Source organism: Phacochoerus africanus, chromosome 2, assembly GCF_016906955.1.
Source record: "Phacochoerus africanus isolate WHEZ1 chromosome 2, ROS_Pafr_v1, whole genome shotgun sequence".
Taxonomy (NCBI): domain Eukaryota; kingdom Metazoa; phylum Chordata; class Mammalia; order Artiodactyla; family Suidae; genus Phacochoerus; species Phacochoerus africanus.
Genome location: NC_062545.1, coordinates 68,220,260 through 68,233,495, shown reverse-complemented (window position 1 = coordinate 68,233,495; position 13,236 = coordinate 68,220,260). Strand labels below are relative to the sequence as shown.

The 13,236-nt window shown below is 37.9% G+C and overlaps 1 protein-coding gene across 1 annotated transcript in view; it reads right to left on the bottom strand.

Moving 5' to 3' along the window:
• The window catches only part of GRIK2 (glutamate ionotropic receptor kainate type subunit 2), a 626,277-nt gene that overhangs the window by 458,055 nt on the left and 154,986 nt on the right, over positions 1-13,236 (bottom strand). The gene's annotated exons all lie outside the window — the stretch shown is intronic.

Below are 13,236 nucleotides of genomic sequence, written 5' to 3'. Positions count from 1 at the left end.
ATTATTCATCTATACAATGATATTGACTTCCCAACTAGTCTGTGCAAACCATCTTACTGATTTTATATATATATATATATATATATATATATATATATATACACACACACACATATACTTCCTACTGCTGCTCAAAAACATTAATTTTCCTGTTTTGCAGCATTTAATGCCTTCCTGTATCTTTCAAAATAAAAGTTTATTTGGCAAAAAGTATTAAGGGTCTACATCTCTATCTGTCTCTTGTTTATAGATTCATCCTATCACTTTGGTTGCATCCTAAATTCCAGCCACACTAACCACTTAAAATTTCTCTAAAGTGCCACTCTTAACTCATGATTTCCTTTGGACAGGAATCCTTTTAATCCCATCATAGACTACTCATACTTTAGGAGCAGTTGAGATGTTGCATCTTTCAAAGGAGCTTTCCTTATCTTCACTCTGGGCCTGGTTATCTCACAAACCCAACCTATACATCCTTGGCACTTCTGCATTTGTTGGCAAAAGAACACCCAGACTTTACTGAAATTACATATGAACAATCTGTTTCCAGGGTCCATGGTTTCAATCTCTGTTCTCTCTTCACCTGAGAGTGCCTGGCCCACAGTTGAGGTCCTCAATGAATGATAAAGGTATGTATAACTAAAGTCTACGTGTATTTCCTACTTCCTATGGAATAGACATTATTATCTTTCAAGTTTACATTCCCAAGAAGATTAATGGTAGTAGATATTTTTTGCAAATATCTTTACCATTTTTACAAAAAGGATAAAATAATGCATCCTTAATATAGTTCTTTCTTTTAAAAAGCATGACTGAACGACATCCAAAGAGCCATTCTGTTTTCTTATCACAAAAACCCTATCTTTAAATTGTTAGCACACTGATGATAAGAAATGAAAAGAAATAGCAAGTTTTGGACTGCTAGTAGTAACAAAGTGACTTAAAATGAACTTTACAAGTAGTGAGAATTCACGGGGCATTTTTTCCATTTAAGACACTATTTTCTTTTCATTGCTTTGAGAAAATAAGTATTTTCACTGCTGCAAAGGGCATCAAGTTATCTTACAGAATTTAGAAATGTCTGGATGATTTATATTACAATGAAATAATGTCTCCTAAATCATTTGTCAATAATCACTGTGTTCAGTTTTAAAAGTTTATCTGGCTGTTTAATTCCCCCTATTTTCAATATCCAATTTCTAATTATCTATGGTGTGTTTCCAAATGATAAATCAAGTTATAAGATGGAACTAATGTTGTTAAGCCATGGAGATATTACTCTTGCATTAGAAACAATAACATCTGACCTTTTATTTTTAAGGCTAAATAATCAATAGCTATAGTCAGATGGAATTTGTTTAGTAACCCTAAATGCCTAAAAGGCATTTGTTTTACTACAAACAAAAGTAAGTATTGACTTGCCCATATATTGGTTAATTTGTAAAATCCAATTCATTAACATGTAGTGTAAAATTATAAGAAATACTATGATGATAAAATCCACATGAACTAATAAAATATGTAGAATATTGCAGGAAGTGATTCCAGTGTCTTGACACTCATCTGATTGGGGGGGGGTGAATCTTGCTACCCTACAAACTTCCTATCATTGGCCATATTATATATTGGGCTGTGAGGACTATAACTCTAAAGCAACAATTCTTAACCATCTTTTCTAATAGTGCATCACATAATCTGACCTAAGCCTTTGCTATGGAGCAGAGTCAAGCTGAAAAATCCTTCCAGAAGTCTTGCTTTGTTCACAGCCTTTGTCCATTTCTCTCACTCTTATTCACATTCCTTTTCTTAGACTCTCCCCAGCCTCCCTGACCCTTAATCTCTTGTTCTCTCCCTTGCTTTCTCTTATGGTGTTTGGAACCTGTTAACTAATGAGGTCCTTTCAGCAATAACCATTGTTATAAATTGTGCTTGCTTCTCTGTATCTATCCCCATGCTCAGCCCAGGACACTCCTGCAGAGCACCACATTACTCCCACAGTTCTTGTATTAATCAGGGTAGGCTATGCTGAGCTGTAGTAATAAACTTCAAAATCTCAGTAGCTTAAAACAAAATCTCTGCAGCTCATCTAAGTCGGCTGCAGGTCTGACAGCATGAATCCAAGCAATGATTCAGGGATTTGGATGGGTCCATTCTGTGGTTCCATAATCGTAATAGGAAGCTTCCATGACCATTATGGCAGGAGAAAAATAGAACTTAGGAGTCTCACAAAGATTTTTTAAATGCTCTGATCTCAAAGGAACAAAGGTCATTCTCACAGCCTACTAGCTAGGCAATCCACCTGGCCCCACCTTATTCCAAAGGTGATGACAAGTGTAAAGACACATGTGCATATCTGATAACCAATAAATATCTCATCCAAATAATTTAATTCCTTTTTCCACTTCAAAATATAGTGGCAGTTCCAATTAAATTAGTTTTATACTCAAATCAAAAAGGAACTACTAAATATAAGAAAAAGTGATTAAATCTAAGCAACAAGTTTACTACTGAAAATTGTAGTAACAAAACACTCTTGTGTTTGTTTTTTATTCAATGAGAATGAGGCCCTTAACATTTGATAAAAGTTTTCAAAGGTGGCAGTAAACCATGACTCTGTTGCTCACATAAGTCCCTTTCTCTTCTATGAAATACCAGAAAAATAAGGTGGGGTGATTACTCAGCAAAAAGGACATGCATTATAGGCATTTTTAAACTTCTAAACTTGAGTAACAAAAGCTCCAGATTTCACAGTGACATAAACCACATTATCTTTCATTGTTCCTATACATATGTGTATGTGTGTATGAAACAACTACTGACTTTAGTGACTTCTTAACCTAGTGAAGGAGATTTTGAAGTACATGGGCAAATACAAGTACAAATTATGAAATGAGTATGATTTTTTAAAGTTTAGGTTTTTGGGAGTCTATAGTAGAGTCAGCTAAATCAGACTGATTATTTGGTGGAAAGAGAGGAGATCCAAAGGAATCCTAAATATGCATGGTTTACAAGGAAGCAGTCTCTCCCGCACTGTTATTGAAATTATAAGGCAGTTGAGGATGTAGCTATCAAACAATAAATATTTGAACAGTGTTATGTGCCTAACATTCTTGGGAGAAGTTGATTCCAAATACAGCTGTAAATAAGTCTCTGTCCTTGAAATATAGTCAAATAAATATATCACATTCTTTAATCTCCAAATAATTGAGACACAGATGGTCAACACAAAGAACACTAAAACTTAAATAGGAGGTTGCACTTGAATTCACATTACAATGTTCAAGTATTATAACTACCAAGTATATTCTAATACTCCAAATATAACCCAAAATATTTAAAATTATATAAAATATATGCTTATAAAACTTAAATCTCATTAGAGAAATAAATTAATTACGTCAAAACAAGGCAGACTACATGGGTATTACTAGAGGTCCAAAGGAAATACCAAAGACCAAGGAGTTTCCATTTGAGCTATGCAGTAGGTACATAGAAGAGGTCCTCCAAACACTGGGCCTTAGAGGAAAATGGGAGTTCATTTTATGAAGAGCAAGTGAGGCAAGGAGATGGACATACTCAAACTGTGTACCAGACCCTCAATCTTTGTGTTTTTTGAAGTAAAATTCTTTTCCTTTAGCCTCCCAGGCCTTCCCTCAGTCTCAAAAGACTCACTCAAGGAAATATTGTTACAGCTAAAAGCTAATTAAAATAGTCTCCATTATGTTATGCCTTGCCTTGGCCCACTAACTTATTACTAATACTTACTTTCTAGATAGAGTTATACCATACTTAGTGTCTGGCTTTTCACAAATGACATCTTCCTTGCTATTGCTTTCTTTTACTAATGGTTACTTTCTAAGCAGAGTTATATCACACCTAGAATTTTCTTTTGTAATTGGAATACTCCCTAACATCCCTCTCTGTAAGCAATCTTTTTTCCAGAGAGAAGGTCAAGGAATGACAACCCCAAAGACAACCAGAAAACATCACCTGACTGACGCCAGATGTGGAGACTCTGAAATGATCTGTGGATGAGAAATAATACAGATACCTTAATCAATAATCCTCTCTTCTGAGCTAAACCTATAAAACCCCTTGCTAACCCCTCTCAAGTCAGGGCATAGTTTTGAGGCATTAGCCTGCTGTATCCTTTGCCTGACAAAGCAATAAAGCTATTCTTTCTCTTCCTCAAAACTCTTGTCGTCTCTGAGACTTAATTTGTGCTGGTGTATACAGGCCACATTTTGGCTACAATACTAAATACTAAGTGAATCCACGAGGGAATGAAAGAGCATATTCAGTGAATTGTTGGAATATAGAGTAGAGGTTGTCATGTATGGATTTTCAAGACCAAAAAAAATGGGCTGTGGGAGTTCCCAGATGGTGCAGTGGGTTAAGGATCCAACATTGTCACTGCTAAGGCTCAGGTCACTGCTGTGGCGCAAGTTCCATTTCTGGCCCAGAAACTTCTGCCTGCTGAGTGTGGCCAAAAACAAAACAAAAACCAATTAAAAAAAGATAGGTTGTCTCAAGATTACAAAGAGCCTCTGGACTGGAATGTCAAAGTCGGGTTGCAGTTTTTACACAATTAAGTAATAGGAAAGATTTTAGAAAGAAAGTTAAGTGATTTAAACTGTATTTTATATAGCTTTAAATTATTAACTCCAGTATAAAATACAAATGGAAGAGGCTCCAGCTAGTGAAATAACCATAAAATACCTGGAAAATAGCATAGGTAAAAATGATGATGGCATGAACTAGATGGGCATAAAAATAAGGGGTTAGACTCAGTAAGTATTTTAGTAGAAAGACTGAATAGACATTGGGGTTATCCAGAGGAAGGAAAAACCATTACAGTCCTTCTCTTAGTAACCAAAAGGAAGGTGGCGAGCACTGAATGAGATAAAGAATATAGAAAGAACAAAGAGTTTAAAGATTAAATGTACTTTGATATTGACCATATTTGATATGAAGTGCATTGACATACAACAGAAAATGAACATTCGATCTTCAGTTCATAAGTCAGAGATGCTCCAGATGTGCGTAAATTGCATGTGCCTGATATAATGGTTGAAGACCAGAAGTAGATCCTATCACCTGGGACAGAATGTAAAATGATCTTGGAAAAGCCTTTTTTTTTCTTTTCTTTTTATAGTTGCACCTGCAGCACATGGAAGTTCCCCGGCTAGGAAGGAGTCAAATCTGAGCTGCAGCTGCTGGCTTATAGCACAGCTTCCTCAATGCCGAATCCCAGCCACATCTATGACCCACCCTGCAGCTTGCAGCAACAGCGGATCTTTAGCCCACTGAGCAAGGCCAGGGAGTGAACCTGCATCCTCGTGGACACTATGTCAGGTTCTTAACCTGCTGAGCCATAAGGGGAACTCAGGGAAAGTCATTTTTGAGGAGTTGTCTGAAAAAATGGGAGTCAACCAAGGAAAAAAAGAATCAAATGGGAAAAATAAAGGCAATGGGAAAAAGCTTTGAATGTGTATGCTCTGGCCTGAATTGTTCCAACTTTCCACCACACCCACCCCCTTCCCACCCCCAAGGCATTTTAAGTTTGAACCACACTCACTGTTTCCAAAACATGCTATGCTTGTTCCCAGCTCAGTGTTGCCTTTATTGAATCAGCCTGGAATTCCCACCCACTAATCCTTTCAAATAGCAATTATTCTGTGAAATTTCCCCACTCTTTGCCCTACAATGTCTTACCCAGCAAACAATTGCATCACAGTAATCATTCCCTTGTATGGTCATTGTTTGGCATCTGTCTCCCTCATTTAAATGGGAACTCCAGGTGGGCATACTTGGCCTTATTCATCTTCTAAGGCCAAAGCTTTGCACATAATGGGCATCTAAAGAACACATTGAGTAAGGAAGGCCTGGTAGATAGTAATGCCACAGGCATCTGGGCAGTTAGGTAGAATAAGCTAACTGCTTAAGAGAATAGGAAGTTTGTATTTGGCTATTTAGAGGGAAGCGATAACCTTTGTAAGAATGATTTCTCTTGCATTGCTTTGGGTAGATGCCAGATAATAAACGCTTAAGGAAGGAGTGGGTGCTAATTAGATAGAAAAACTGCAGATCACTTTATCTACAATTTGCTACTAAAGGGCAGTTGAGAATTGAGAGAGTAACTTGCAGGGAAAGCACTGTTGAGGGGAGGAATTTAAGGATAAACGATTCTTGAGTACATTTTTAAGCTGAAAGTAGATATTTAAGAAAACAAGTAATAGGAATAATTGTGTAAAGCACATAGGGATAAAGAGGGAGAGATACTAAGGGCACAAGTAGCTGAAAGCAAATGGGAACCACTCCTCTCAGAGATTAGAAGGTAAAGGAAAGGAGCGCCCCCATAGAACTTTTCTGTTGTAGATGAGAAAAACTGAGATCATTCTTTTTACTGAGTGGCTTCTGTGAATAGGTGGCGATTATTCTGCCTCCCTTCCATGAGTGTTGGAGTTAGGAAAGAAATGTGAAAAACTGGATGTTGAGTTAAGAAAGGCAGCATGGGAGTTCCCGTCCAGGCACAGCAGAAACGAATCCGACTAGGAACCATGAGATTGTGGGTTCAATGCCTGGCCGCGCTCAGTGGGTTAAGGATCCAGCCTTGCCATGAGCTGTGGTGTAGGTCGCAGACATGTCTTGGATCTGGCATTGCTGTGGCTGTGGCATAGGCCAGCAGCAATAGCTCTGATTAGACCCCTAGCCTGGGAACCTCCATATGCCCCGGGAGTGACCCTAAAAAGCAAAAAAAAAAAAAGAAAGAAAGAAAGAAAGAAAGAAAAAGAAAGGCAGAATGACTATATAATGTAGAAACAAACAGAAAAAACCACTTTATCTGAACTGAGGCTAAATATTTAAAAGTCCCACAGTTAAGTAACTAATTAATAAACCTTAACATCTCTCTTATACATAATGAATAGGAGTCTGATTAACAAAACACCTCAGTTAATAGAAGTTATATAAATCATGAGCCGGTTTGATAATTATGACAGAGATACAGTTTTCTTAAATTGCCCTTAGCACCAAAGGTAGATGACTCTTAACTTTGACTCAGTAATAGATAATATTTCAAGATCTTACTCTGCCTTGGAGTCAGGAGTATCACTTTTAATTTTCATGGTACTTGGGTGGTCTAAAAATATAAGTCAAGAAATTTCAGGTCAGTAGAAATCTAGAAAAAAAATTAACAGAGTGTATTTGTTATATAAGTTTCCTACATTAGACTGCATTAAATCCAAAGCCAATTTTGTAAGTATTTAAAACTATCTTTAGAAAAATGTGGCTTAAATATACAGAACAAAAAAACATAAACACTTGTAGTAAGTCAAAAATAATTTAAAGATTCTATAATTTTTGCCAAACTCTAATGATACTAAAGTTTTTCTTACTCTAATCCACTGTGAAGTACCACAAGTTTATTTACCATCCTCAAAAATATCAGCATGAAGAAGGTTCCTAAAACACAGCATAGTGGGTAAGTGGATGAGGCTTGACTTTAAACAGAACAGTATATTTTTTATTTATTTATTTGTCTTTTCTAAGGCTGCACCCACAGCATATGGAGGTTCCCAGACTAGGGGTTGAATCGGAGCTGTAGCCACTGGCCTACACCACAGCCACAGCAACACAGGATCGAGCCACGTCTTTGACCTATACCACAGCTCACAGCAATGCTGGATCCCTAACCCACTAAGGCCAGGGATGGAACCAGCAACCTCATGGTTCCTAGTCGGATTTGTTAACCACTGTGCTAGGATGGGAACTCCAAACAGAACTGTTTAAATACTCAATCCACCATTTACTAGCTAAGTGATCTTGGCAAGAGGTTTAAATTGTCCACACTGTTACCTCTTTTGTGCAACAGGGACAACAGCACCAACCTCAAAGGTTTGTAGTGAAGATAAAACAACTGCCTGCACATAAATCTTTTTTTTTTTTTTTTTCCAGTGGCCACACCTACACTCAGGCCAGGGGTCCAATTGGAGCTGCAGCTGAAGCCTATACCACAGCCACAGCCAAACCAGATCCGAGCCACATCTGTGACATATGGTGCAGCTTGCAGCAATGCCACCCACTAAGCAAGACCAGAGACAGAATGTGCATCCTCACAGACACTATGTCAGGTTCTTCTGCCACTGAGCCACAACAGGAACTCCACATATTAACCATTTCAAAAGGTGCCTAGCACAGAATAAGCTCTCAATAAATGGCAGCTATTGGTATCAGTGATGGCTTCCTACAATTCAGATGGTTTCCTTCTGACATGTTTCCCTTTTAATTGAAAATAAATAAATGAAATATTAGATGTGAAGCAAGAATGGTTAATTTTGTGAAATGAATTTTAAAATATTATCTATATCAATATATCACAAAGTGTGATAGCAGTATTTCTTGAGAAATCAACTTTATAAGGAAATCTATTTTATTAGCTAAATCTGCTAATGAAAATAGGAAAACCAAATGAGATTAAACTTTTATTATTAAAGTGTTTTACAGAAAACAGGCTTTAGCAAAACTTTCAAAAGTGTCATGTCCTTAGGATTAGCATTTATGGAAATATATAGATATTTGCAATTTGGAGAAACATCTGCAATATACATATCATTAAAAATAAAAATGTACTCATTCAACTGCTTTCTGATGAAATGCTAACATGAACTATTATAATCAATTTCTGAAAGCTTCAGTGTTTAATATTCCATTCATGGTACTGCTCCTATTTTCCTCTTTCTCCTTCATTACTAATTAATTTTGGTTTTCTTTCTTATATTAGTATGCAGTGTTCCAATGGTGAGATATTTATTACCCATATGAAAGACATTTTTTTCAAAATTCTCCATTTATTGTCTGTTTTTATATGTATCTACCTCAATGGAAATAGTTGAGTAAAAAATTATATGAAATAATGCAGCCAAAATAACCATGGATAATGTTTGTTTCCAAATGAATGAAAAAGCAATTGAAAAAGTAACAATTACTAAAGCAATTCATATTGAAAGTTTTACAGTATTATAATTCTGGATTAAATGAATATATACTCTAAATGCTATTTGAAAGAATGTACCCAACAGAGAGAAAATTACACAGATTTTTAGATGCAAATGTGCAGTTAGGATGCACCTTTCTCTCAACTGACCTTGATATTCAAATCCTTCTGGGGATAGAAGGTACTCTAAAGTATCTACATGTCTTATAATGCAAATATGTCAAACTTGACGTTGAAAAGAAGAGCCAAGAACTACTGAGCCAGATATTTTCTGAAAATCGAGGGAGCCATCATATGTAGGCTGCTTGCTATAAAGGATTTGCTCCACCAACCTCCACTGGGGTCCTGTAATTGCAGCAGAGGGGGCTGGAAACTAGCACAACACACCTCTGCAGAGTCCAGTCACTATGTGAAAAGCTCATTTACTTTAAAGACTAAAAGGATTTCTGAATCATCAGCATAAAAGTTAAGGGAGTCTCCACAAAAGAAAATCCAAATATCAACTAATGAATGATAGAAGACATCTGGATGGTATGCTTTCAGTATTACAGTATTGAAATTTTTGTCGATAATGTTTCAACTAGCAGTCTAAATAAAAAGATGGTCAGAAATGACGTAGAGATTAAATTCAACCACAGCTCACTGTTGTATCTCTTCTTGTCTTTTCCATCCAGTTATCAGATCACCCAGTTATACCATAGTGCTACCCCATAATATCCTTTCGCTTTTGAGTCATTATATATAATTATGGTTGATCAGGGAAAAGATTCAACATTTAAGTCAACATATTTAATAACAAAGGGTATCTCATCTTGGAGTTCCCATTGTGGCTCAGTGGGAACTAATGTGACCAGGATCCATGAGGACACAACAGATCCCTGGCCTTGCTCAGTGGGTTAAGGATCCAGCATTGCAGTGAGCTGTGGTATAGATTGAAGATGTGGCTCTGATCTGGTGTTGCTGTGGCTGTGGTGAAGGCCAGAGGCTACAGCTCCAATTTGGCCCCTAGCCTGGGAACCTCCATATGCTGCAGGTGCAGCCCTAAAAAGACAAAAGACAAACAAAACAAAACAAAAACACAAAAAAAAGGGTATCTCATCTTTATCCAAGTACAGATTTTGCTTCAGCAATCATGCATCAAGAATATACTCGGTGCCAGGCATTTTGTGGCACTATGTTGGGCACTAAAAGAGGAACAATATTTACAACCTTACCTCTACAAGCCTACCATCTAGTGGAGAATACAGACTTAGAGTCCAATTAAGAGGTAATTTCACAGCTATACTGATTGCCGTGATACTGATCTATACAGAGTGTGATGGGCAACTCTGAGAGGCCAACAGGGGTAGTCATGAAGGTAGGTAGGAGGAGGGATTCGAATTGTTTTCATTCAAATGTAGCCATGGCAATGCTCTGCCTACACAATTCTCTTGACTAATTCCACCTAACACTCCAACAACAACAAATTAGCATGTGTGATTATTTTAATTAGTTTTTTGGATGGGCTGGAAAGAACAAAAGTCTACTTTAGTTCTCTCTTTAGCAACAATAAAAATCCTGTGTGTGAACTGGGGTGGGGGAAGGCAGTTAATTCTAAGGACGTAGGTCCTGAGAAGATCCAGTAGCCCCATCCCTCTGGGTCTCTCTGGGCTGTCTGGTCTCTCCTTCACACAGGTCCCCATTCACCCTGTATAACTCTCTGTTCTTTTCTTTGTGACTTCTGCTCCCTCAACATTCAGCCATGGCTTTCCTGATTCAGCTCCTCCCACTAACAGTTTTAGTCTCTGCTACACAGATGAACACATCTCAAATTCTGATGCCAGGTCAGGCGTAGAGGGATGGGTTAGCTGTTGGTGCAGCAGGAGCCCATCCAGATCTAATCTAACCAATATGGATGAGTCCACTGAGGTGGCTGAGTCCTTCAGTAGGCAGGTTTTTTGGAAGGTGTGTAGGGAGGAAGCATGTCCTGACACTGAGATTTATCTCCTGAAAGGTTTAAGGAACTTTCTGGCTCTTTCCTGTTTCAGCCTTAGTTGTTATTATTTGGCTCCTTCCAATTCTCTCAAATTTGATCTATGACTGTAGAACCTGATTGTTTTAACTCAATTCCCAAGTATCTTTGCCCTCCTGCCTTCTATGACACAGATTTAACTTGCTCGTATAAGAAAGAAAACTTTGACCATGATTTTATTAGTCCTCTGCACTTACTAAGCCTCTTGAGGTTAAACTCCCTGTGGTCATTTTGGCTATGAGTCTGTGATCAAATTTTGATGATGGTATTTTTTTCATGTAAGGATAATTCATGCATTTATTAAACATTTATTTAGCTCATACTATGTGCCCAGGAATGCTATAAAATGCTGAGATTGTAACATGAAGTTATAACAGGGTACAAACAAAACATAATTCTTCACTAATCATAAAATTTTAGAAAATAATATTTTCAAAATAATGACAAATTCCACAACTGAAATACATCCCTTTAGTTAACACTTTTTTTTTTTTGGCCATGCCCACAGCATACAGAAGTTTTTGCGCCAAGGATAGAAACCAAGCCACACCAGTGACAATGCTGGATCCTTAACCTCTAGGCCACCAGGGAATTCCTAATTAACACATTTTGAATTAAGTCCTCCTACGATAAATTTGATGAACTCCAGCCTTTTAATTGAGAATTTTGGAAACATTTAACCACTCTCGAATGACAAAGGACAAACACTATAAACATCTATTGTGTCATATAATATTTAATGGTATTTGATATTGTACATCAATTATTTTCTTTTTCTATCTCCTTTCAAAAAGTCAGAGCTCCTTGAAAACATTTCATGTTTCCCCTCAGTGCCTGATGGAGAACTGGCCCTGACTGTTGAATGGAGGAGGATGAAATATTCACAAGGGCAGCAGTGAGGGGTAAGTAATTTGATCATGTACATTTCCAATATGATTACAAGTGGAAGTTAAAGAGAATGCTGTTGTGCAGGACAGTCCCAGACTTATCAGAGTCCAGTGGTTTGAACTTCAGAGTGTTTTGAGAGTACTTCCTATTGATCATCTTGGAACACCAATGAAAAAGTAAAAAGGAAACCTCAGGTGGCAGGAAAGGCTTTTTCATTAGCAGCTTTTGAAGTTCCTAGAGAAACAAGCTTATAATAGAATGCTGAGCACATCACCTTTTCAATTCTCAGGTGTACAGACAGCAGGTTAGACACATCTGTGCTGGGCAGAGCATCGTGATTAGCATTGCAGCGGGTGCAGTGAAGCTTCCCAAAGGCCAGCCAAGCTAAATGCACACGCTGAGATTTCCCACCCATAAATAATGCCAAAAAGGAGCAGGGCCAGATTTTGGATGGGGAGGAACCACTCTTCAAGGACCTTGAATGATTACCTTCTCTAACCCTTTTGTTATTTGTCTTCCAGGAAATGAGGAGATACTGTGGGGATGGGAGAGAGGTCTGTAAATTTAACTCCAAAAAAAAAAAAAAAAAACAACCAAAGCATATGTAGGAGACAATGCTGCACCAGACCCAGAAGGTATTTCCAGAGGAAAAATAAAGCAAGGGACAGACATCCTCTGGGTGAAAGTTCAGGAGTGTTTTCTCCAAACGAGAAAGCTGAAGACGCCAAATCCCACTGCATCACACCTTCAACAACCTGATTTGAGCTGAATGCCTTTCTGCATAATTCTGATAATTCATTTGAAATCGCTCAGCTCAATTTCAACTGCCAAATGAGAGGAACGAACGATACCAGCGGTGCCCCTATGAGTTTACTTGCAAGTCTTCTCTTTTCTACAACATAAGTTTAGAGTTCTTCTCTCCTCCCCTCCAGCCATGGCCCTGAGAAAAAATTCCACATGCCTCCCTCTTTCCCAAGTACTCCCCACCATGACCTACCTGCTGACAAACCAAGCAAAAATTCACCCAATATTTTTCATCTATAATTCACTAATTCTTAAGTCAGTGCTGTGCTTATCCTGAAGCTTTATATCAATTTTTCCAACATATAATCCTTGCTCTGGTGTCCAAAAGTGAGAGCCCACCACGAAATCACATTTTTTTTTTGTCTTTTTGCTATTTCTTTGGGCCACTTCTGCGGCATATGGAGGTTCCCAGGCTAGGGGTCTAATCGGAGCTGTAGCCGCTGGCCTACCCTAAAGCCACAGCAACGCAGGATCCGAGCCGCATCTGCAAACAACACCGCAGCTCACGGCAACGCCGCATGGTTAACCCACTGAGCAA